At 42.9% G+C, this 24026-nt stretch overlaps 2 pseudogenes across 2 annotated transcripts; one reads left to right on the top strand and one right to left on the bottom strand.

Moving 5' to 3' along the window:
- Window positions 1-1145: 1145 nt before the first annotated feature.
- LOC310780683 (BSD domain-containing protein 1 pseudogene) lies at window positions 1146-2312 on the bottom strand (annotated as a pseudogene). Its single transcript has one exon. The product of its transcript is annotated as a BSD domain-containing protein 1 pseudogene (transcript).
- A 754-nt stretch (window positions 2313-3066) lies between these two features.
- Window positions 3067-3546, top strand: LOC310780401 (low molecular weight phosphotyrosine protein phosphatase pseudogene; annotated as a pseudogene). Its single transcript has one exon. The product of its transcript is annotated as a low molecular weight phosphotyrosine protein phosphatase pseudogene (transcript).
- Window positions 3547-24026: the final 20480 nt, after the last annotated feature.

Consider the following 24026-nt stretch of genomic DNA (forward strand, 5'->3'; position numbering starts at 1 on the left):
GAGTGTGTAGCAGCACAGCTCAGTTCAACCATAGGAGTGTTAAGATCAGCACAGTTCTCTGAAAGGACAAGTGGTTATATAGACTGTCAAACAAGTGCAGGGCATTACTCTGAAATTGATAGAAAATTACAGCTTCTCTTCTATTGGCTGTGACGCTGCCTCCATTAGGCCTACTGTAGCGCGAAAGTTGGTTGGTTATCTTGCGGGAAAGCTTTTCAGCACCATGGACAGCAACGGGGCGGCCGGACAGGTTTCTCCATGCAGCCAGGAAGGACAACAGAATTAGGCTATGTGCGCTGCTCTCTAAGCAGGGTGTGTGCGTTATGCGCACCCGCCTATAGAGACACATAGCCTATTACTATCTTGCACATTGTGGAGTTAGAACAACACGTCTTTATTTTATTTTTGTTGGGCTCCACAAACATTTAGAGGATTCGAGGCAACCCATTTAGCAGCATCTGAGAGAGAGAGAGAGAGAGAGAGAGAGAGAGAGAGAGAGAGAGAGAGAGAGAGAGAGAGAGAGAGAGAGAGAGAGAGAGAGAATTGCGCACACAGCCTGCAGAAGTTTAAAAGTCCAAACGAAAATATTTATTGACAAAAACGATTTTAATCAATTCCAAAATTCAAAGTAGATTTTGGGAAAGATGTAACTTTCACGGTTTGGTTCACAGTTCAGGTTTGGTTAATATTTAGACACCAGATAGATTATATAGACATAAGAAATCACAGAGTGCAAGCTACAGGCCGCGGCTCCGCCCGAGCCTACTTTATCTGACACATGGCCGGTTCGTGAACTGGAAGTCAAATCAAGTTCGGAGTGGTGGACCTTATGGAAATCGGAGTGGTGGGATTTCTGAGTGGCAATATTTCTGAGTGCCGATATTTCGGAGTGGCAGAACGTCGGAGTGGCAGCACGTCGGAGTGGCGGCATGTAACCGGATGACAGAGCGATCTAATTCCTATTGCCTTGGTCTTCCCATTGCTCTTTTCAACAGCTTCAGCAATGTGGTCAAAACCCGCTGACACCCCCCTACTGACGATCGTGACATGGTGACAACGTGGACACAGTTGAAAACACATTAAGCATGGTTCATCTGCTGAGGACTATAGCTTTAATGGCAGGACAGTTTGTACTGCAGTGGCGCTCAGTCCCAGTTCTCCATCCAGTCTTCATCCAGCTCTCCAGAAGCTTCCACTTTAGAGAGTGCCATTTGGACCTCCCCTTCAGTCAAGTCCAAGTCTTTCTCCCACCCCTCACTCACATTGGTGCTGTTGTGTGAGGGCGTAGACCCGCTGTCAGAGGTATGCTTGAACACTCTCAGGTCCTGGGGCCCCTCTTCCTTTGTGGTGTCTGGTTTAGAGGTGGGGGCAGGAGCCCACGCTGACACACCGACATCGACAGTAACCTCAGGTTGGGCTACAGCTTCCACTGCAGCCTCAGGATATGAACTGCTCATCCCAGGCTGCTGGTCCTCCTGTGTCTTGTCCATGTCTTCCAGGCTGACTTCTGTCAGTTTCTTTGTCAGCTCAGTAGGGACAGGCTCTGCCCTCTGCTTCACTGCCACTCTCGTTGCCTCCTCCTGGTTCAACTGGAAGACTTTGTAGAAATACCTCTGCCAGAATTCTGAATGGCCCACAGCTGCCGGCACCATTTGGGTGTACAAGGCTCGTATGGAGGGACTGTTTACCAAAAGCTCAGAAATCTCTCCTCTCTTCTCCTCCAAACGGAAGCTGGAGAGCCAGCTGTCAAACTGCTCTGGGGGACCTTCAGGCTCATTGCAATATGTCGCGGGGTCACCCTGTAGACTGTAGAGACATGCCTTGGCACTGTCATAGACCTCCGTAGTTCCTGCTGGGGTTGCCACCAGAGTGATAACATCGCAGTCATCAGGAGGAGGTGGGTAAAGCGTATCGGTTATGGTCCCAAATAAACTAGAAAGGCTCTTCTTCAGCTTTTCTGTGGTCTCTGAGGAGCACTCCAAAGCAAATAAACTAGAAACTCTCTTCTTGACCTTTTCTGTGGTCTCTGAGGAGCACGCCAACGCAAGTTTGTTTCTGACAGCACTGGTCTCCGAGGAGCACTCTGTGGTCTCTGAGGAGCACTCTGTGGTGTCTGAGGAGCACTCCAAACCCAGTTTGTTTCTGACAGAACTGGCCGTAGCCACACTTGAGCAGGGTGTATCATGTTGCACAACAGTGGAGAACTCCGTTAAGTCTCCCTTTATGAATTCAAATGCCTCAGAAGACTTATCTTTGATGGCCTGGAAGCTCTGCTGAAGCCAGCCTGCCCACCAACCTTGTCCTTCAGCCATCTTCACGTCTATACAGAAGTGATATCACCAGTGATTTATGACAGGCACTGATGATGTCATAGTCATTGTGAGATCATCAGTGATGTCATAAATCCTTGCTTGCAGTGGTTATAAGTATAGGACCTGTAACTTCTTCTGTGGTGTTTTATGGCACTTGGCATCCTCTATGTTGAATTGCTGTCTCCTTCTGGATTTATCGATAGTGTTTCCCTACATTGTGCAAAACCCGATCCTCCGTTCACCCTCTCCCATCCCCCCCTCAAGAGCTCTCGTTCCTCTAGGACCGGTAACTCGAGATCTTGACATCACCAATTCTATGCCTAAGTGATGTCATCAGTCAGTGATGTTATCAGTGACATCATCGGTGATGTAGTAGGATGATCTTGAAATTCCCGGCAGCGGTACTTTTTCTTGGTCAGACGTTCCTACATACACAACTGGCCGTGTCTGTGGGTGGGAAGCTGGTGGGGTATGGGAGGCGGTAATGCAACATAACGGATGCCAACTGCCGTAAAACACCACAGAAGAAAAAGAGATATTGAAATCACCAATTGTATGTGATATCATCGGTGAGTGATGTCATCTGTGATCATGTCATCAGTGATGTCACTCAAGCAATTGTGATGTCATCAGTCATGTCACTCACGCAATGACTGTTGACAGTCATGTCAATAATAGTAATGTCATAGACATTGTGCCATGTCATAACTCATTTCCTGCTCAGGTTATATGGACAACTGATTCCCCTCAGAGCAACATGGCAGCCAGCAGTGGGAAGTCAGTTTTGTTTGTGTGTTTGGGGAATATTTGTCGATCCCCCATCGCTGAAGCAGTCTTCAGGAAGATGGCCACAGTCTCTGGTGTAGTTGCTAAGTGGAGGATAGACAGTGCAGCCACCTCCACCTTTGAGATAGGAAACCCTCCAGACCACCGCGGACAAGCCTGCATGAAGAGTCATGACGTGCCCATGAGACATGTGGCCCGGCAGGTGACCAAGGAGGACTTCATGAGCTTCGACTACATTCTCTGCATGGATGAGAGCAATCTGAGCGACTTGAAAACGAAAGCAACGTCTGTGAAAAACTACCGAGCAAAGATTGAGCTCCTTGGTTCATATGATCCTCAGAAACAGCTGATCATCAAAGATCCATATTATGGAAACCACAAAGACTTTGAACAGGTGTACGGACAGTGCATGAGATGCTGCAAAGCGTTTTTGGAGAACAACTCCTAACATCTGACCTCACTTGATCTGTCCTGACATCCGCAATCGCGTCACTTGCAATAAGCTTTGGCCATGTCACAAGCAACCCATCAGTATAGCCCACTGTCTGGTAAGCGAGACTAGAAAACAACAAACACCATGTAGAATTGTTAAAAATAAATACATTGATAAAGAGGAAAATAAATACATATATTGCACAACTCGTACTCACAGCCCAGCCAATCAAGCCTGAACTTGTTTGTGGCAACAACATGGTCCAAGCGCAATCCTATACTAGAATTGATCGTGCAATTTCTAGTATTGAAGAAATTTCATACCTAACTTCTGAAAGGAGTAGCGATTAATGTCGCTTAGCTTTCGGTGGTGAACTCCATATAAAAATGGATCGAAACAACAAATTACTGTCTGGAATTGGATACAATTCCGTTAAGGGGATTTTGCATGAATGTGAAACCTTATTCTGCAAAGTAATACGCATCATCTGATGATCATGTAGTGTAAGAAAAGTGACTTATTTTACTTATCTGTTACTTTGTTACTTTCCACTTCTGCCACAATGTATCCCATCCAACCTTGTCTCATCACTCACACACACACACACACACACACACCCTCAGGGTGTTTCAATGTCAAGCTACCTGGTTGTGTAATGGTTTCATGGTGGGAAAATGCGTTTCTCACACTTTTCCTGACATGTGAATTTGAACACACGGCTCAGTTCTCATGACCTGTGCATAAGCCTGCCCTTTGACCTCTAACATAAGCCTGCCCTTTGACCTCTAACATTGATTTACATGTGCAGGAAGATGTGTGCGTGAATGTGTAATGATCATGCTATCACATGAAACTACAAATTAACCTTTCTCATGATTTTAGATATTGTGTTAACCCATTGATACCTGATGCAGCATTTGTGTGTGTATCCCTTTAAGGGATACGCACACAAATGAGGGATATACACGCAAATGCTGCATCAGTTATCAATGGGTTAATAAAGCCCATGGCACCCCAAACATTCTACAATAAACACAGATGTATGTTTGGTGTGCCATGGCTGTCTGTCCTTGTTTGGAGATGTGTGTTTGGTGTGCCATGGCTGTCTGTCCTTGTTTGGAGATGTATGATCAGATTCGACAAGTTAAATCGTTTGTCCGTGTTTAGCTTGTCAGTTGTTGGAGCGTGACGTACTGTAGGGCTGCATCCCCCAAAAGTTGGATCGCCCTGAGCTCTCTCTCCGTACGACCTCGGTGTGTTTTTCACACAAACCCCTGCGTCGCCGGAGCCTGACAGACTACCCCCATTGACTATGAATGGAGCGCGGGGGGTCCAATGCGAGCGTCGGATTGTGTCTGAATGGGGCCATAGTCAGATGTAGACCAGCAGCCAGCTGCCTGGCAAAAACATTTCATCCCCCATGAATGTATAGCGATATGTAGGATGTATTTATAATATAGTATGTAGTGCTGTATATGACGTAGTATAGGATGATGTGTGTGTGTGTATACAGTATGTAGTATGTTATGACATGTATTATGTAAAGTCCTTTGAGACATGCTTTCAATAGCTAAAAAGCTATATAAATAAACAACAAATAAAATAAATAACAAGACTAAGTAAAGTTGCTTATACTGTATATGTGTATATATATGTATGTATGTATGTACGTACATATACGTACACACAAACACACCATATATCGACACACACTCTGAATCATCTCACACACCCAGAATGAGAATACAACTTGATTTTTTTTTACAGCTTCTTTCCCAGAATGCTCTCTTGTGCCTCAGGGTCGTAGCGGTGGGCTTTTTTGCCTGAAACGACCTCAGCGCAGTAACACTATGAGGATCTCCCGATTCCTTTTCGAGCGAGGCCAGTTCATCTGTAACTTGATTCTCAGTGTGGGTGGGACCCATATTGATTAGGGTCTGTGTGAAGCCATCCATCTTGGACCCGATGAGCTCTGGCGCCCCCCCTCGCTTCTGAGCTGGTATTTAAGCACTTGATAGTTATCACAAGAGATAGAACTAATCGATGGTGGACACCGTTATGGAATGTAATTTATGGCTTTGGGCACGGCCAATAGTTAGCTGTAATCAAGCAGGCTTATTTGCACAATGAAGGCCGGTGCCGTGCGCCCCAGATCCCCCCGGGATAAGTGGATATGGATGTGTGTGGGTGGTGGGGGAGGACAGAGGGCCTCAGTGGACAACATGTCAGTTACATGTAATTGACAGGCTGTGTGTTTGAGCAAATAGGCCTTCAGTGGCTGTTCCCCCACATGTACTCTGTGTGTGTGTGTGTGTGTGTGTGTGTGTGTGTGTGTGTGTGTGTGTGTGTGTGTGTGTGTGTGTGTGTGCGTGTGTGCGTGCGTACTTGTTTTGTTATCCTCGTTGAAAGTGGTTTTAGCTTGAGACCTTCGTAGTGACTTCATTTTTGTGAAGTACGCTCGTTTTGTCTTAAAGCAATATTCTACTTATTTTTTACATGGGGGTTATTATTATTATTATTATTATTATTATTATGTAATAATACTTTCTTACAATATTTAAGTATTTTTTTGGAGTATCTGTACTTTACAGTACTTGAGTACAGTATTTATATTTCTGTCAACTTTCACTTTTACTCCACAACATTTCCTAAATAAAATGTATACTTTTACTCCATTATATTTCCCCCGAAGCAGCTTTGTTACTCGTTACTACCAAATAAAATCTGAAGAAATTTGGTAGCCTGCAGGTTTGTCGAATCAGTGCTCCAAGCTTGCAAGTTACATTAATCACGATCCTCACTCCATTCCACTCCATTGGTGGCAGTAATGCACCATAACATTGTTTGCTAACTGCTATACTGTATTAGACTCAAGAAGAGTTCCACTCAAGCCTAGGCATGTCTTTTGCTAATTTTATTTTATTTTTTACATTAAGAGCATTTACTATTTTTACAGTCAGTACTCATTTTATATCAGAAAATTACATTTGATACTTACGGTAAGTAAATGTAAGACTTTTAATCAAGTAATATTCTAATAGGTGACTTTAACTTCGACCAAAGTCATTTTGTGGTCAATCTTTTACTCACTGTGTGTGTGTGTGTGTGTGTGTGTGTGTGTGTGTGTGTGTGTGTGTGTGTGTGTGTGTGTGTGTGTGTGTGTGTGTGTGTGTGTGTGTGTGTGTGTGTGTGTGTGTGTACAATATGGTCACTGTATAAATCTCCCACTATAGCTGGTAATTGCAGGTTCCTTCGTAGCCTAATTAGAATGGGGCAAAAAACAGGATATTAGCTCTGAAGTGCAGTGGAATATAAAGTCTTAATTAGAGATCATTTAGTTCAATAATCTCAAAATTGGAGCATAGCAGTGTAGTAAGTGGAAAAAAACACTTATTTGCAGTCTATTTACCCATAAAATCTTCCTCTCTTTTGAAATTTTCTCGAGCACTTCTACATTCTGGGTTTTATTTATTTGCATGTAATTAAAATCAAAATACAGACAAAAGAAAACAACAGAAGATTGTGCCAGTAGAGAAAGAAACAAGATACCCTATTGGGCGTATACTGGGTCTCTTTAAGAAATTAAACCAAGATACCGTAATAAGATAAAGCATACAAAACACAAGAGAAAAGAAACAAGCAAACAATAAATAATACGTTTTTATGGAAGCCCGTTTCTGCCACCTGTTTTTTTTTCAATCTTTTTCTTCAATATTATGACATATGAAATATGGCAAGTCATATTTATATTATTACATAATAAAAAATTGATCTTGTAATTATGAGATAGTCATAAATCATATTCGTGAGATATACTACAGTAAGTCATGAGAGCATCTCATAATGTTGAGATGCTATATCATAACGATTAGATGCCAAGTCATGATATTGACTTAGAAGTGAATCTCACAAATTAACCGATATTTAAACTCGTGCCGCAAATGGCCCTCCATAGATTTGTGATGTGATTGATACAAGTGTGTTTTGTTTGTTTGTGTGGCTCTGTGTAAATATAACCCGCAGCTGGGATGCTCTAGTATAAGGAGGCTAAAAGCCGTGGGATGCTAGAGCGCCTCGGGGGGGGTGAGCTTTCGCTGCGCGGCACTACCCGCTGGCTACTGTTACATAAGGTATGAGTTGTGAGATGTGGTATGCTGTGCAGCACTGCCTCTCTCAACAAAACAAATCTCTCCCAAAGGAAACAATACAAGTAAACCATAAGCTTAGCATTTTCATCATCTACAATTAATCATGAATTGAAATGTTGTTTGCTTTCCTTTTCTCACAGCCAGGCTTTGTATTTCCCTCCGTCAACATGTTTTGCCTTGATCAAAATCAAATAATCGTGTTTATTCCTCAAACATGTATTACCGACTTTTTTTTTTTTTTTACAATGAGTGAAAGGTTACAATTACCATCTTTTGCGATCAGAAAAATGAAGTTCTAACGGAGGTTGAGTCAGGAAGACTATAATCTGCACTTTGCAATTCCTCAGTTCACTTCTTACTTCTCCATCTCCACCCCTTCAAATCTGCTCACACACGCTCAAAATAAGCCTGTCAACTTCTGGGCTTCAATTGAATAATCAGCTGTTTGCCTCCTGGTCTCATTAACCAATAGCATAGTGTCACATCACCTCTCACCCCCACACACCTCCATTGTAAACCTACTGTATCACATTGCTTTTCACCCCCATCGTAAGCCAATCACATGGCTGCTGTCCTCTTAAATATGCTTTTTTCTATCCCATTCAGCCTGCTCAACTCCTGCTGTCAGTCTCGCACCCTCCACCTCCCCCTCTCCACCCAGTTTTTGCAGACCCATCAGAGTCATCAGATTCTTCAGTCTGAAGAGTCCCATCGGTCACAGAAGGAGACGCATCACCATCACCACCACCAGTATCTAGACTCTACAGGGGGATCTATCTGGCTGCTGCTCAAGGCTAAATGCACATAATCTGTCTTTTTGGAAGGAAAAGAGGTCGGCGGCCATGTTTGGAAAGTAGTGCCGGCTACCTCTTTTCCTTCCAAAAAGACAGATTATGTGCATTTTGGATTAATATTTCATCGTGTGGTGAGTACCTGAAGCACAACATGTATTTTGGCGCAGTGAGATGTGTGTTTTGGCAGATTTTTAACAGCTGTACCATTAGCCTCCATTCTATGGCGATAATTACTAACTTCACGACTGTAGCTCACTGTAAACTGAGCGGACAGTGCCGGTAAGGCATGGTGTATCTTGGTTATGTGGGGGGGATGTGGCAAATGAGCTAAACTTCCAAAAAAGTGGTGTATCCCTTTAAGTCTGATTTGTGTCACTTGTCACAAACCACATATGGAGGTCTGGACACACAGATCCGACTTGAACACTTGCCCAAATCAGATTTGTGGCAGTGCGGACACACTTCCAAATCAGATTTGGGAAACCAATCAAGATAATGATGATTAATGACTTTAGCAGCAAATCAGATTTGCCTGTAATGTGAACATGGCCTTAGTATGCTTTGCACTAGGAGGCTATTGAGGGAAAAAGCAATACTGAATGGGCTATATCTCTAGAATACGAGAACAGAATAAGGTAATAAGTAGTTTGTAATGAGTAAGTAACTGTAGGCTACCTGTTTAATTTACAGTATATAATTACATATCATTTTTCCTTGTTTATCAAACTGTCAGGTTCACTTTTGCCGAAGCCAATTCAGTCGTGCATGTAGTCCTATTGTACCTATTATTATGATATCTGCTGCTGTTGATATGTAGGAGGTAGTGATGGAATCATGGAGAAAAGCATTGCTGTTTGCCAGGATGTGACCATGTTATGTTATTATAAATACATTTTGGCCACTGGTGTAGGAGGCTGATATAATGTTAAACGGAGGAGTGCATAAAGCTGCATATCCACCGGGGCACTGTGTCAGTGTCACGTTTTGCCTCGAAGGCGGAGCACCCGTCGGGAGGCGGAGCACCCGTCACGATGCCAACAATTTGATCACGTTGAGGCTTTTGCACAGCTAGCCTACTGTATGTAAAAAAAAAAAACTTTACTTTGAGATGATTCTTCAAGTCTGGCTTCTTTGTACTTCACAAGATGTGTGGACCGCATGTTCCTGCTGAGCAGCTGCTCGGCGTCACGCGGCATGATGAAAGTCCAGTGGCGGGCCGGGGCGGGGGAGTGACCCGCCCCGGAACATGAGACGAGTTCCCCGCCCTGCAAACATCTGACACAACGTTTTGCTGTGACGTCCGGCTCTTCCCTCTCTCACGCTGCGGCCTATAGCACCAGCCCGTGGGCCGCTCACCTTCTGTGCCTTCCTGCCTGAGGGAAAGACCAAACGCTCGTCTACACAAGTGCACCGTGGCAGCCTGTCATGGCTCAAATAAAGGCTTGATGTGCTGTCGTTGCCCGCAGGCCTTTTCTTTGCATCCCCAACGCATCAGTCTCAGTCAAGAGGCTGTGCACATGAACGCTCCAGTCTCCATATAAATGGTCTTCTCAGAAGAACACCCGGCACGCCCAGAAGCGGACACAGGTGTGGTAGTGGGTGTTTTGGTAGATGTGTACGCTTTTAAGACCACTTATATATACAAGGCTGTATCCACAATCATCTGCTGAAAGTGGAAAGTTTCTCTGAGCTCACTGAAAAGGCATTTTCAACGAGCATGATTCGTGACATCATGAATACTCGAGCCAATCTCTGTCCAGTATTCAGCAGTTAAAGCCCTTGTTTCTATGCTGTGATTGGCTAGTTATGTTCTAGAAAACTTGTCGATAACCCTGATTGGTTGCTTTGTGATTTTTAATTTGGCAGAAGGAGGGGGAACTCATGTTAAGGATTTTAACAAGATAATTTAACTTTTTTGTGGGAATAACGTTTTCCATCAGACACAAATTATTATTCAAAGTATTCAAAGTATTATTATATAGTTCTTAAAACATGACTTTAGGTGGTCTTTAAGTTTTGCTTTGAAATAATGAGGGCAGTTGAGAGAGGTGGTCTTGTTGCTTTATATTTCTTTGTGACGCCTTGCTGGACTGACACGTTCAACATGGTGTTGCATCTGATTTGACCACTTACTTCTTTGAGTATGTGTGATGCATATATACTGTATATATATTTTTCAGGAGATGTGCATTTTGGCAGTCTTACGGCCTTGCTCCACTACAGCCATCGAAGGAGACTTTAAAAGCACTGACAGGTGCTACACTGCTCGTGTTGTGTCTGATGGCAGAACCCATGCATCCATCCATCCTCAACCGCTTATCCGGAGTTGGGTGGTGGAGGTAGCAGATCCAGCAGGGGACCCCAAACTTCCATTTCCCTGGCCACATTAACCAGCTCTGACTGGGGGATCCCAAGGCATTCCCAGGCCTGCGTGGAGATGTAATCACTCCACGTCGGTCTTCCCCGTGGTCTCCTCCCAGCTGGACGTACCTGGAAAACCTCGCCTCCCCAGGGTCATGGCTAAGCCCAAGCTCAAAATAAATTGTCGAGATTCAATTATTGATGGCTTGCGTCTTCCCTAATTGAAATGAAGAGAAATAAAGTTGATATTGGTTGTTTTCTGGTATATCCATTGACATAGATATATCAATACACAAGGCTATGATCATTTGAAGAGAAGGAAGAAATACAAATATGTTGTGGTCTTTTTCTTTCTTTCATTTACTTGAGGATCTATAATCTGCCATTCTAATCCAAATGAAAAGCCTGTGTCATTACATATGGTGGGGTAGATATTTGTTTTTGCTCTGATGTTAAGGATGTTAGAAATGAAAAGCAATATGTCTAAACTGATAGTCCTACATTATTTACACACAATATTTCAAACTGACAAACAGATACTCACCATCACAATGACCGTATAGGGTATGACCTTTTTCACAGCAGCCATTTTGACATGAAATAGTAGGGTAAACACAGGTGTTACCAATGACAGTAATGAAGGTTCTGTTCTATTCATGTCATGGTGCTGCTATTGTGCATGTTGGCTCACTGGAAAGACTGCTACACTAAATGGAATGGAACCACCTTAATTTATTTCATGAATTAAGCCTGTGTTTACCTGCTGCAGTATTTCATGTCAATATAGATTGGATGATAGCAACACCATGGGGTGCTGGTAGTGGAGCTTGGGGGGCAAGAGGGGGGGGGGGGGCAGGATCACACCAGTTCAGCAACTGTCGAAAACACCGGCTACACATCGTGGCTACACATCGCTTTGTGTGCCAGAGCTGATATTTTGCACAAGGTCCATTTGAGTGGCAAAATATTGACTTGTGACAATCAGGACTCAAGATGGCAGATGGGCTCTTTGGCGTGGGAGCGTACGCTCCCACCCATCAAACTATTAGCCGTGTGTGTGTGTGTGTGTGTGTGTGTGTTTCTCTGGCGCCTCACCTTGGCTTATCAGCCAGCAGCCTGTCGTTCCTCTGATAACAACGAGCGCACGGCCTCCTCTGTCTTGCCTAAATCCCTCGCTTGATTAGTGCCACAAGGTCAGGAGGGTTTTCCTCCGCAAAGGTCACTCCACAAATCAGATGAACGATTATAATGCATAGAGGAGCGCCGCCAGAGCAAAATCTTTACGTTTCATTTATAAATGGATTCCAGGCTTGGACGAGGAATTAGCCGATAATCTACATATTAGCGGAATTAGGAAAGGATGCTGCGTTTTTACAAGGCGGTGGCAGATAGGTGGGCTTAGGCGGCTGTGAGGGCCAATAGTAAGTGTATAGGGAGGAAGCTGCAGGAAATCGCTCCTATGTATCTACATCAGTTATTAGCCTGGCTGCCCACCTCATTAAGTAGCTAGCACACTAATCAATCACCGGCCAAATTGGATTTGCAGTTGCAGTCGTGGTCTCTGCAACGAGTGGCGGATTGGCCGGCGCTGGCGGTTTGACTTTGGCGATGACATTCTAAGTCGGCTCATGCAGAATTTAGATAGGTGTCGTCAAATGGTGAAATTTGCCTTCAGAGAAGGAATAAGGCTAATGACATGAGTGGCTCTCCAGTTATAATTATGCCAAATATCTCCTGAAGTATGCATGAGCACTTAATGCTCAATGACATACGGGTCAGAGTAAATTATTTTTGGTGAACTTAAATTCACGTATTTATTTTACGAACGATATGCCGTGTTGGCCACAGGCCACAGTAAAAGGCCTTATCTGAACTACTCTTAAGTAAGGGATATGAAATACCATTACAACTACAAGTGCACATGTACAAAATAAAGAATACAGCTATTATGTGTGGTTGGCTGGTGTAAGCAATCAATATCTCGCTTTTAATAAGATTTCAGTGATTTCTCAACCACAGATGACAAAAAAAAGGCAATAGCACAACTGTTCCAAGTGTACAACACCTTTCCAAAGACCGGCTGTAGGGCGTATTGATTTTGGATCTCTTTGCTAATAAGAGTCTATAACATTTTAGTGATGGGAAACGCATTTGAGGTGCTCTATGAAATGAACCCCGCGCACCAGTGTGAAATACAATCAGTGCAGTGAAAATAAATCTCCAGGGGGCCAATTGTTGAGAGTTCCAATTAGCCATTTTCCACCTAACACGTTGAAAGAGCCTCAATGGATGTGAACAACACAAGGTCATGCAAGACTCTTACTTCCATTCCAGATATTATTATGATTAATAACAACCATAATAATAATAACCATAACTTTATTTATATAGAACATTTCGTACAAGACGTAGCCCAAAGTGCACGTAGAAAAATGTAAGAAAAACAAAGTGACAGTTGACATCAAGGACAAGCAACATTAATAAAATATTAAAATAAAATATTGGGTAAAACAGGTTAAGAAGGGGAAAACATTGTCCTTCACCCCCAAAAAGTGACTGAATGAATGCAAAATATGTGTTCATATTCTTAATAATATTGTTTTTGTAAAGATCATTTGTCAATAAATGATTTGCCAAGCTACTTAAAGCTCCTTCACATCTTTCATAATCAGAAGACTCAACATTCAAATTCCTTTCTTCAGAATGCAAATCATGGATCAAGTTTGCAGGGCGAAACACATACAAAAAGTACAGATTGAGTCCCTGAAGGGGTTCTGTGCTACAAAATGCCCCAGACAGACAGACATTATACAGTAGACAGACAGACAGACAGACAGAGACATATACAGTAGACAGACAGACAGACAGACAGACAGACAGACATATAATATAACTCGCCCATTTATAAAGTCTATATGGCTGCAAGGAGAAGTCTGATTGTATAGGAGTCAATGGGGAAAAGGAAATGACCTGACTTGATTTACTACCTCAGTAGACACTGTCTGTCCTAATGAGTTTTATGTTCTCAATTGCTAGTTTCAAGTCTCCTTCTATGCATCATGATGTTCATTTTCTAAATCATGGTCCCATTTAGAGTCAAATAGATGATAAAGCAGACTATGTTTTGGGGCGTTATTGACAGGTCACCTGTCCAGTGATCGTGCAGCTCGCCGATCACGCAGACCAATAGGAAGTTAGCTCTGTCTGGCTGAAAGAAAGAAATAGACATTTTGGAGCCCTAGGCCAGATTTTATTTGGTGCCCCCCACCCCCCTTTCTCCTCGCAAAAATGTTGACTAAACTTGGAGCATTATGTAGCCCCCTTCCAGACAAGCTAGCATGACAGGGTTATGCATCCAGGCGACCAGCGCCGCACCCTATAGGCGACCGCATATTTGGCCTATGCCTTGAGCAGGCCTGCCCATGGTGCATCATCTCCAGACCCTAGAAATCCAGCGCGATAACAATTTGTATTATTAAATTAATAAGAACCGAATATGAATAGCTTGTTCCACTAGTGCAGCATCATGACTGAGACTGTAGCGTTGTCTGTAAAAAAAAAAAGCAAGCAGAACAGCTTTGCGTATTGTTTTGATTAAACTCTTTGTCTGCCTCCCGACGTGCTCAGTTTTTAACCTTAACCAAGTTGTTTTAGCTGCCTAACCATAACGTTCTCAAATTAACGCTGTCCCACGCGAGGCTATCACCTGCACCTATTGTTTCACTCATATAGACGCTTTTAACTTGACAACGTAAACATTCTAAATTCCCCCCAGTTTACTTCCGGTTGCAGGGTTTGCTAGTACAATAACTGACAGGACATGAGCTAGGTCCCATACTGTTCGCTAGCAACACAATTCCGGGAAGACCGTCTATATGTTGTTTTGGAAGTCATTGGAAATCGACTTATTGGCCAAACGCATGATTTTAACCAACTTTATTAGATCTTACATGCAAAAAGTTTGAATCTAACCTGTTCAATTCTGCCCGCCACTTTTTGCTTTGTTTTGTTATTGTGGTCATTGTTGTTTCCCCCTGCTGTGGATTCGACTTCCCCATCACGCTCCATGCCCCTGCCTACAGAGTGTGTCCTCTTTCACGTCTGACAGCTAAAATAACAGGTTTGAAGATGTCTGGTGTGCAAATGGAGAAGAAAGAAAAACACGAAGCCCTGCACGCCCATAGACTTGGTGCTGAAGACGGTGCCATCCATTATCTTGTTATCTGCTGTTTGGGAATTGAAGCGGGCTCGAGCAGCGATACAGTAATCATGCTGCCAGGTTCTATTCATTTGGTCGTCCAGTGAGTGTAATGCAAACAAGCCGCCATCCTCGCTACATTTCGGTACCCGAAACGGTTAGCGCCGACGCGGCGAAGCATGACGTTTTACCATCGTCTGCTGCTGGCGGAAAAGGAATTATTTTTTCTTCAACTGGCATCCTTGAGTCCGGTTTTAAGCGTCGTCCCCCCCCAGAAGTGGTGCACAAAATGCAGAGTGATATGGAGGAATGGGATATTTGTCCTGTTGTCCTGGGTCTTTTCACATTGCCTGGTCAATGCCACTTGAAAAAAAAGGGAAATGATTGCATGTGTAGTAGTAAATAAATAGGCAGCGGATGGAGAACATGCCCTGAATTGAGATGAACTGTCTGTAGTGTGTTGCAGTATTAGCACTGTGGCTCCTGCGTTACATCACTGGCTTACAGGGGAAGCTAAGCAGGTCTGACTGTGATCAGTCCTTGGACGATGGCAGACCATCTGGTGCTGGAAGTGGTGTTGGAGGACCAGTAGGAGGTGCTCTTCCCTCTGGTCTCATGAATATAATCTCCCAATATCCAATGACCCAGGGCAGAGACAGGGACTCTGTCCTGTGAGTGAGCGCCGTCCTTTGGATGAGACATTAAACCGAGGTCCTGACTCTCATACGGCCAATAAAGAACCCATCGGTAGGCTACTCTTCGCAAAAGCAGGGGTGTAACCCAGTGCCATGGGAGGTGTAACCCCGGTGCCCTGGGGGGTGTAACCCCGGTGTCCTGGCTAAATTCCCACACAGGCCTTTCTTCCATCATGGCCACCTAATCATCCCTCCTTACTTAATTGGCATATCCAGTCTTCAACTCTCTACCGTGACAGCGATGATGATGTGCGGTGAGCGTGCTGGCTGCCATGCGTCACCCAGGTGGGTGCTACATATCGGTGGGTGGTGGAGTAGAGTTCTCTCTCTCTCACTCACACTCTCTCTCTCACTCACACACACACACACACGCGCGCGCGCGCGCACACACGCACACACACACACACACAATGCCTTGAGTGCCTTGAAAAGCGATATATAAATCAAATCAATGATTCATTAGCCATGTGCTGTAAGCAACAAGGTTCTTGAGACGCAGAAGCAACAGCACAGTGAAACACAACTGTGGAATATTGATTGCGGAGCCACGATGTCAACGTGCCACTCCCTTTAATGAACACCTAAGAGGGTTTTCAGAAGAATCACCTCCAGCAAAACATCTTGGAAGAACCTCTGGAACGACTTTCAATTAATAAATGATTGCATACGTTTGTGTTTCAGATTGCCTTCTTATTGTGATCAATACACCCCCCAAATCAATAATGATAATAATGCATGTTGGTCCGTCAGTTAATTTCTGATTTGTTCTTGGTGTCGCCTGTTAACTTTTCATTTATTCACTTGTGAAAGTAAGCCAGGATAAAAATGAATCTTCAGCATATAGTTGCCAAGGTAACCTTGAGGCAGAGGATTGTGCTTGTTTGAGAGCTCAAATTGTTGTATAGCCTACCAACTCTCGCTTGCATTGAAATTCACATGCTGATGAGACAGAGCATAATATGAAGGTTACGTTTTTACTCCTCTCACCGAACAGAAAACCTTAAACAAATGGAAAGACGAAAGAAGTTGGTGTTTACTTGATCCTTTATTCAATTGCGGGATGGAACCCGCTTATACCATGGTCACTTGCCAAAGAAACAAAAACACATGGGCAGCCAACTAATACCTGGAACAGTCATTACCATCCCGTCAGCTTCTCATCATGCAATGGAAACGTCGTTCACTGCTCCAGTAAATAGGACGAATCTTGGATACCAGTTTAGCAACGGAATATATAATATAGTTGCTCAACCCTTTGGCTCAGAGCCAGAAAGCTAACATGAATGAATGATAAGATTGATGGTAAGGATTGTGGATTAATTTATAGCCTACAGCCTGCGTTGACCAGGCAAACATGCCCGCCAAAGTGCCTTGGAAAAACTGCTTTACCAGTTTTAATTACCGAGATCGGGTGCTTTAGAGAAGGAGGAGAGCTTGTACTATAATTAGGCTCTCAGTCAAAACCTTGTGAATGATCAACACTAACAGAATCCTAACGTACAAACAAGCACCACCTTACCTCAAATCAGGCTGAGCTAACAAGCGACAGTGTGGCTAGCAGCACCGTCCACAAAACTCCATTGGGGAAACAGTGAATTTTAACTACAAGGCTTTAGATTTAATCTGTGAGAACATTTATCTTCCAAAAGGAAATAAATCATAATCGAAATGCCATGGAGACATTAGCTAATCACCACAGAGCTGCACAAATCACTTCATTTGGCTGTTTTCTCCCCAGTACGACAACGCTATGTGCTGCTCAGAGCCCGGCTTCTGTCAGCTGAGGTGACTGACTCACCCTGGTTCTTCAGATCTCTGGAAATGAAAATCAGATTTCTAAATAGCCGTTGAAAATCAGATTTCTAAATAGCCGTTGAAAATCAGATTTCTAAATAGCCGTTGTTTTGATAAACTGAGCACACAAGTATAATCTAAATGGTTACTTTGACCGTCTCAATCTGGTTGTAGACTTATAAAAGTGCCATATTAACCCTTAATGGCGGTAGAGCAGAAATGCACTATGACATAATCACGACGGGAAACGACAAAGCAGTGCAAATCATGGAAATCAACCACACTATTGTGCACCATTTGAGTTAATTGAATAGTTAGATCTATAGTTAGATCTATAGTTAGGCCAGTTAAGACCTAAATTATGGCAAAATCTCCGGCGTCTACTACCACTTTCCACCACGTGTCATATCCACTTAGAATGTAAAATAACGCAAATAAGAGTCAATATCTGGGGATACGTGGAGCAACAACTGACTCACAAGATATTTGATTTGGTCAACGTGATGAATGGCTCCAGCCCCGCATGACCTTGAATCAGAATAAGCGCTTATAGGAGATGGGTGCATGGATAAAGACATCGGTCACTAAACTATCAGCTTAGACTCTAAGCTGATAGTTTGGTGACCTATGTTCCCTCCAAGCCTTAAGAGGGAACATTGGTCCTGAATGCTCCCCAGAAGTGATTTTTTTATATGGCTTCCAAATACATTTCTAGTTTATCTTTTGCTTCATCGTTTGCCATCATAATGATAAGAAAACGGCAGCAAATGTGGAGTGACTATAAGCCTAAATCATGGCAAGAGGTACAGATTATATCCAGTTGGCAGCCATGGTGTGATGTCATGAGAAATGTACTGTGTCACATGCTGACACAGTAGCCTACAGAACAGGACCTGTAAGGGCCAGTACAAGATGTATGGATAATAGAGGACTATATACGGTATATGTTTGAATTGTTTATTATTCTGTAAACATATCCATGGCCACATTCCGAGGATTCCATGCAGTAAATTCACGATTGAAAGAGCCTGTCATGTTTTGTGTGTGTGTGTGTTTTATATACCTTATGGTTCGTTATTGTTTTATCATGTAATTGCTCAGTTCTTTGTGCCGCTCAAACACATTTGGCAATGTGCCTGTAATATTTAATGTATTGAAGTAATGGCTACACCTCCCCATATTGTATTTTAGGAATTCATACGCAGATGTTGATTTCGTTGCTTCCCCGAGTCAGTGCCTGTGATTGGTTTTATGATCACTGGCACATAATGGATCCAATAAGAATACTTGTTTTTTTTAAGTATAGAAAAATACATCAAAGGATGTGTTAGCCCTTAGGTGTTAGACCGTAGTTCTCCCTATGGGCCATTCAGCCTATAGGGAGAACTGGCTATGAAAATATCCTTTCTGATGTTGGCTTAAAAAAAATCATCATCTATTATAATGGTAATAAGGTCAGTTGTCAAAAATGACCTACCATTAGGGATGGGACAACATGCTTATCTCATGATAAATTCAATGTGATATGGGGTTCATAATTTATAGTGATGGTATTGGTTTGCTGGAATGAAAACAAAAAGGCCATTATGAAGAACAAATCATATAATTTGGATGGAGAGCTTGTCAAATTATGACTGTCAAGCATCTCATTTGTGAAACAGCAGAATAAAATGGAGCTAATATCACAACCAGTGTATTAATCAACTCTCCAATAAACAAACGGCATCATATCCATCATAGATCTCGACGACGGCGACTGGTCCATCTCTCATTTTTAATCAATGCTCAATATTGTCTTAACATCTACTTCATTTACCAAACACATTCTAATATTCCAAACACATCCAGACTGCACACAAAGCAGCATCCTACATTTATGGAGAACATGGGCTATCTTTTGAAAATGTTCCAGCACTGTAATACCATCCCCGTGCATCTCCACAAAGGCTCCTCTTCTCTGTTCTTGTCAGTGCAGAGGCAGAACTCTGTGGGATATGGACGCATCACAGTGAGAAACAACGTGTGAATGAGAAGGAACGCCTGCGAGGTGTTAGAGCATTGACTGGCACCTGCCACAGGTATGGATCAACACCAAGCAGAGCTGCTTCCTACTGAGTGACATCTGTAAGACTGACGCACTGTACCGTAGCTGTGTGTGTGTGTGTGTGTGTGTGTGTGCGCCAGCTAAGTCTCTGCTGATGGTTCCTGAATGCAGGCAGCCCTCGTGGGAAAGGAGCTTGCCCACTGGTTTGAATGCATAAAATAAAGCTGATCATATACAATTTGATTCTTTAAATGTCTGACCCTTTCAAAGTGCATCACAAACGGACCATTTTGCTGCAACTTGACAGCACTGCTTAATCCAGAACCTTACTTCCGGGAACTTTTGTGAGGTAAAAGACTGGTCCATTGGAGTGAATGGAGACGTCACAACTCTTCTATTATACTTCTTCTTCTTCTTCTAATGGACTGGATGCCGTGCGGCACATTGCTGCCTCTCACAGTTGGATGGTCTCACTCTAGACCTGGTTCTTCTTCTTCTTCTTTCAAGTTTGCCGTGTTTCTCACACCTCCTCAATCTTGGCTGTTACAGCGCATCGTCTCATGTTCCTCGGCTCCTCATACCTCCTGAGCAACGCGCCTTCACCTTCGTGAAGGGGTCCTCCGTTAATAGAGATTTCAGCCCAGGGGCGGAACCCATCATCAGTGATGTGATAAATCCCACAACATGTTGCATCCATGGCGCATCATCTCCAGAGTCTCCACCCTATTATTAGAAAAGTCGTAGAAAAAGAGAAAAATCTATTGGGAACATAAATGTATGTTTCCATTAGATTTTTCTCTTTTTCTTTCTAGATATAAATCTACACACAAAAATATACAAATATGAATCTATACACAAAATCTGGCTATTCTTGGGACTGCCACCATATGGCTGCGTCCTATGTTGGCTATTTGTCAAGTCCTGCAGCGTCACTATACCGAGGCAAAAGCCACCCTTTTTTGTCATTTTTGCACGGGCAAGGTTGTTATTATTAACGACTATTCTTGAATTAACTGACAGTAAGAAGTACTGTTCGCACGGCAACAACGTGTTTACAGACCAGAAGAATCACATTTTCCATAACTTATTATATTGGAGCTATAGCAGGTAGGCTACTTAATTGACCGTATTATAAATGGATTAAAGTTACTGTTGCATATGAATTGCGCTGACTTGATTTAATTGGATTCCCGACAATGTTGGCTATTTCATATTCCATTATACCGCAGCCCTGAATAACATGAGGCCGACTTTATGAATAGAAAAACTTTTTACAGCCTCAATATGTCTACAAACTATTTTATTAATGAAAAATATGACCACTGTGAGCTAATGACGTGGACGTTTCTCCAGTAATCCTCTCTAGCTGTCGAAGCAGAAACAACTTTTGCATTTTGTGGTTATGTTTTATAATGCTGCCAGTTATTCATTAGCCTATAAGAATTTGTTCTTCTTGAGAGAAGAACCCAGTGTTAGTATCCATTTCCCCACGATATCATGTGTTGAAAATGTCAATATAGGAAATATTAGTGCTTATGTCATCCTATAATTACATCTATTGTCTATGGCGTATTGTTTGTATTATTTTTGCCTATTTCTATTACAGTTTTGCACTTATTCTATATATCCTTTCCCTGCTGAATCATATTTAGTTTTCCCACGGGGATGAATAGTTTCATCTTATCTTATCTAAATTGTCTGATTTGGATCTGTCCATGTTGCATGTGATTGGCAAACCCCGCCTCTTTCATGTAAACACGTGCATAGCTGGAGGGGTAAATCCTGGGTTGACCGAGCCAGTTCATAACCACCAGCTATACGTATAGGACTGGTTATCTGGATCGCCAATGAAGCCGGCTAACTGAAAGATATCCTGGATGTGTTGAACTTGCTTTGTCTCTGGCCTCTGTTGGCCTCTGTTCCTCTGTTGTCTCTGAGCCCTGTTACCTGCCTGTTTTGGGACTTTGCTTGTGTATTGGACTTTCTGATTCTTGTCTGCTCCTTGTCGGATTTGTTTGGCAGTTTGGACGGCCTTCACTGGTTCTGACCCTTGCCTGCCTCAGCTTCCCGTAAGCCTTTGTACCGCGCCGTGTAACAAAATCACTGAGCTGCATCTGCTCTGCCTCAGGCGTCTGCATTCGCTATCCCCTGTGTTCTTCCCTGCTAGCAGCACCAGCCGTGACAGGCCAGGTTTGAGGCGATGGAACTAGGTCTTAGTAAAACAGACAACACTTTGGAGAGTGGTTTTTTTGTTTCGGGACGCCTCAATTGGCATCGGCAATGGGGTTAATTAGGAAACCCACTTTACTGATGTGTTTCAAAGGATGGAATTAAAAATTAACCTACACAGCCCTGACATGCCGCCGGGAGAAAGCATGGCCGATAAACAAGGAGAACAACAAGGAAGAAGCGATATGGCACAGATGTTGTGATCAAAACGGATTCTGTTATCTCTCTCATGTACTGTACACGGCCTTGTGTGGAAACTTTTGTAAAGTTTTTTTTTATGAAGGCAGCAAGGGGACCTAAGTACATCAAAAGTAATAAAAGTAGTTACCAGTAAAAAAAAAAATGTATATAGTAAAGGTGTTTTAAAGTGTTGTAAATCCTCACTCTTTATGGTAGGCCTGTCTAATTTACACCATAATCAAGCACGGTCGTCTGAAATGCCTGGAGGATTTCCAACGAGTGGATGTTTTCAGGGTCTGAAATTATGTTTGGTCTGGAAGCCTTGGCCCGTAGATACATCACTGTGGCAGGTGCAGGGCGGGGGGCAACAGGAGCAGATATTTAGGAGTGCTGATGCAGACACGTTACAGAAGGAGTGCTGGTGAAGGGACGTTACAGAAAGGGATGTTTAGGAGTTGATACAGGAATGTTACAGGAGAAATTTTATCACAAAAAAAAGGAATGTTACAGGAGATGTTTAGGAGTGCTCAGTTCAGTTCACTTTATTTATACAGGAAAGGATAAAAAATGACATTTCACATGTACATTTAACTGGCCTGACTCAGTTACAAACTGGTTTTCAGCAGGTTCCTGTTCTGCAGTACATTAAACAAAAAATATTTATACAAGAACATGTTCAATTTCACTACATACAGTATTATAGACCTGACAAGAACAATTATATTTACAGACATTCATTCATTCATCATTACGAAGACAACACCAACAGAGATTAAAACCTATGGGTGAATCGGATCAGTGAATACAGGTGTTTTCTAGCATCAACTGTTTGTAAGCTTTTTTGAAATGTGAGATAGAGGTTATTTCTCTGGTGTGAAATGGGATCTCGTTCCAAATTTTGGTGTATGTGTGGAAGAATGATCTTAGTCCATAGTTATTTTTGTATGCCGGTACTGGTATAAGTGCAGGTGTATAAGTGCTGATGCAGGGATGTTACAGGAGGAGATGTTTAGTGCTGACGCAGATGTTGTAGCAGGAGATATTTAAGGAGTACTGATACAGGGATGTTACAGGAGAAGATATTTAGGAGTGCTGATACAGGAGGATATGTTACAGGAGGAGATGTTTAGGAGTGCTGATACAGGGATGTTACAGGAGGAGATGTTTAGAAGTGCTGATACAGAGATGTTACAGGAGGAGATGTTACAGGAGGAGATGTTTAGGAGTGCTGATGCAGGGATGTTACAGGAGGAGATGTTACAGGAGGAGATGTTTAGGAGTGCTGATGCAGGGATGTTACAGGAGGAGATGTTTAGGAGTGCTGATGCTGAGATGTTACAGGAGGAGATGTTTAGGAGTGCTGATACAGGGATGTTACAGGAGGAGATGTTTAGGAGTGCTGATGCAGATATTGTAGATGTCAGAGCAACGGTAAAGAGCAGATTAGAGCTTTAGATTAGAGGAGGCAGGTGCATCCCTTGACACTCAAAACAGATTGCATGATTTTATTGAGATATATTATTCCAGTGTTAATCTAATAAACTCAGCGTGATCGCAGGTAATTGAAAGGTAATTACGTTATTGATTTGGTTGGCATCATCTAAAAGGCCCTATAATGGAGTGTGTTTCTGAATTACAATCACTTTGGTCGACATGCATCTGAGGTTCTCACACTGAAAAGCCAAACTTCCACTTTGGGCGTGAGGTAGAGAGGCTCTGTGAGCAGAGATTTAACCAGGCAAGATGCCTGAAAAACACATTCACAGCAACACCCTGTCCACTTCCAGTTGGTGGGCAGTGTTAGACACTAGCACGTCACCCTACACAGTCATGTGGATGACTTTGTTCAGTAGGGACACACTTTCAAATCCAGTAATTACATTACATTTATACTTCAACTGTAACCCCCTTCAACCTGTACTTTTCTCTCCTTTGAAATGTTCAAAGTTGTTTTTTAAGAACATGCAGCAGCTTTTGGTCAGCTATTAGCACACACACAAAAAGGCCAAACAAAAGATGGAGGGTGAGACAGCCTTTCAGCAACTGGCTGGA

The sequence above is a fragment of the Poromitra crassiceps genome, assembly GCF_964638095.1.
Source record: "Poromitra crassiceps genome assembly, chromosome: 8".
Lineage (NCBI taxonomy): Eukaryota > Metazoa > Chordata > Actinopteri > Beryciformes > Melamphaidae > Poromitra > Poromitra crassiceps.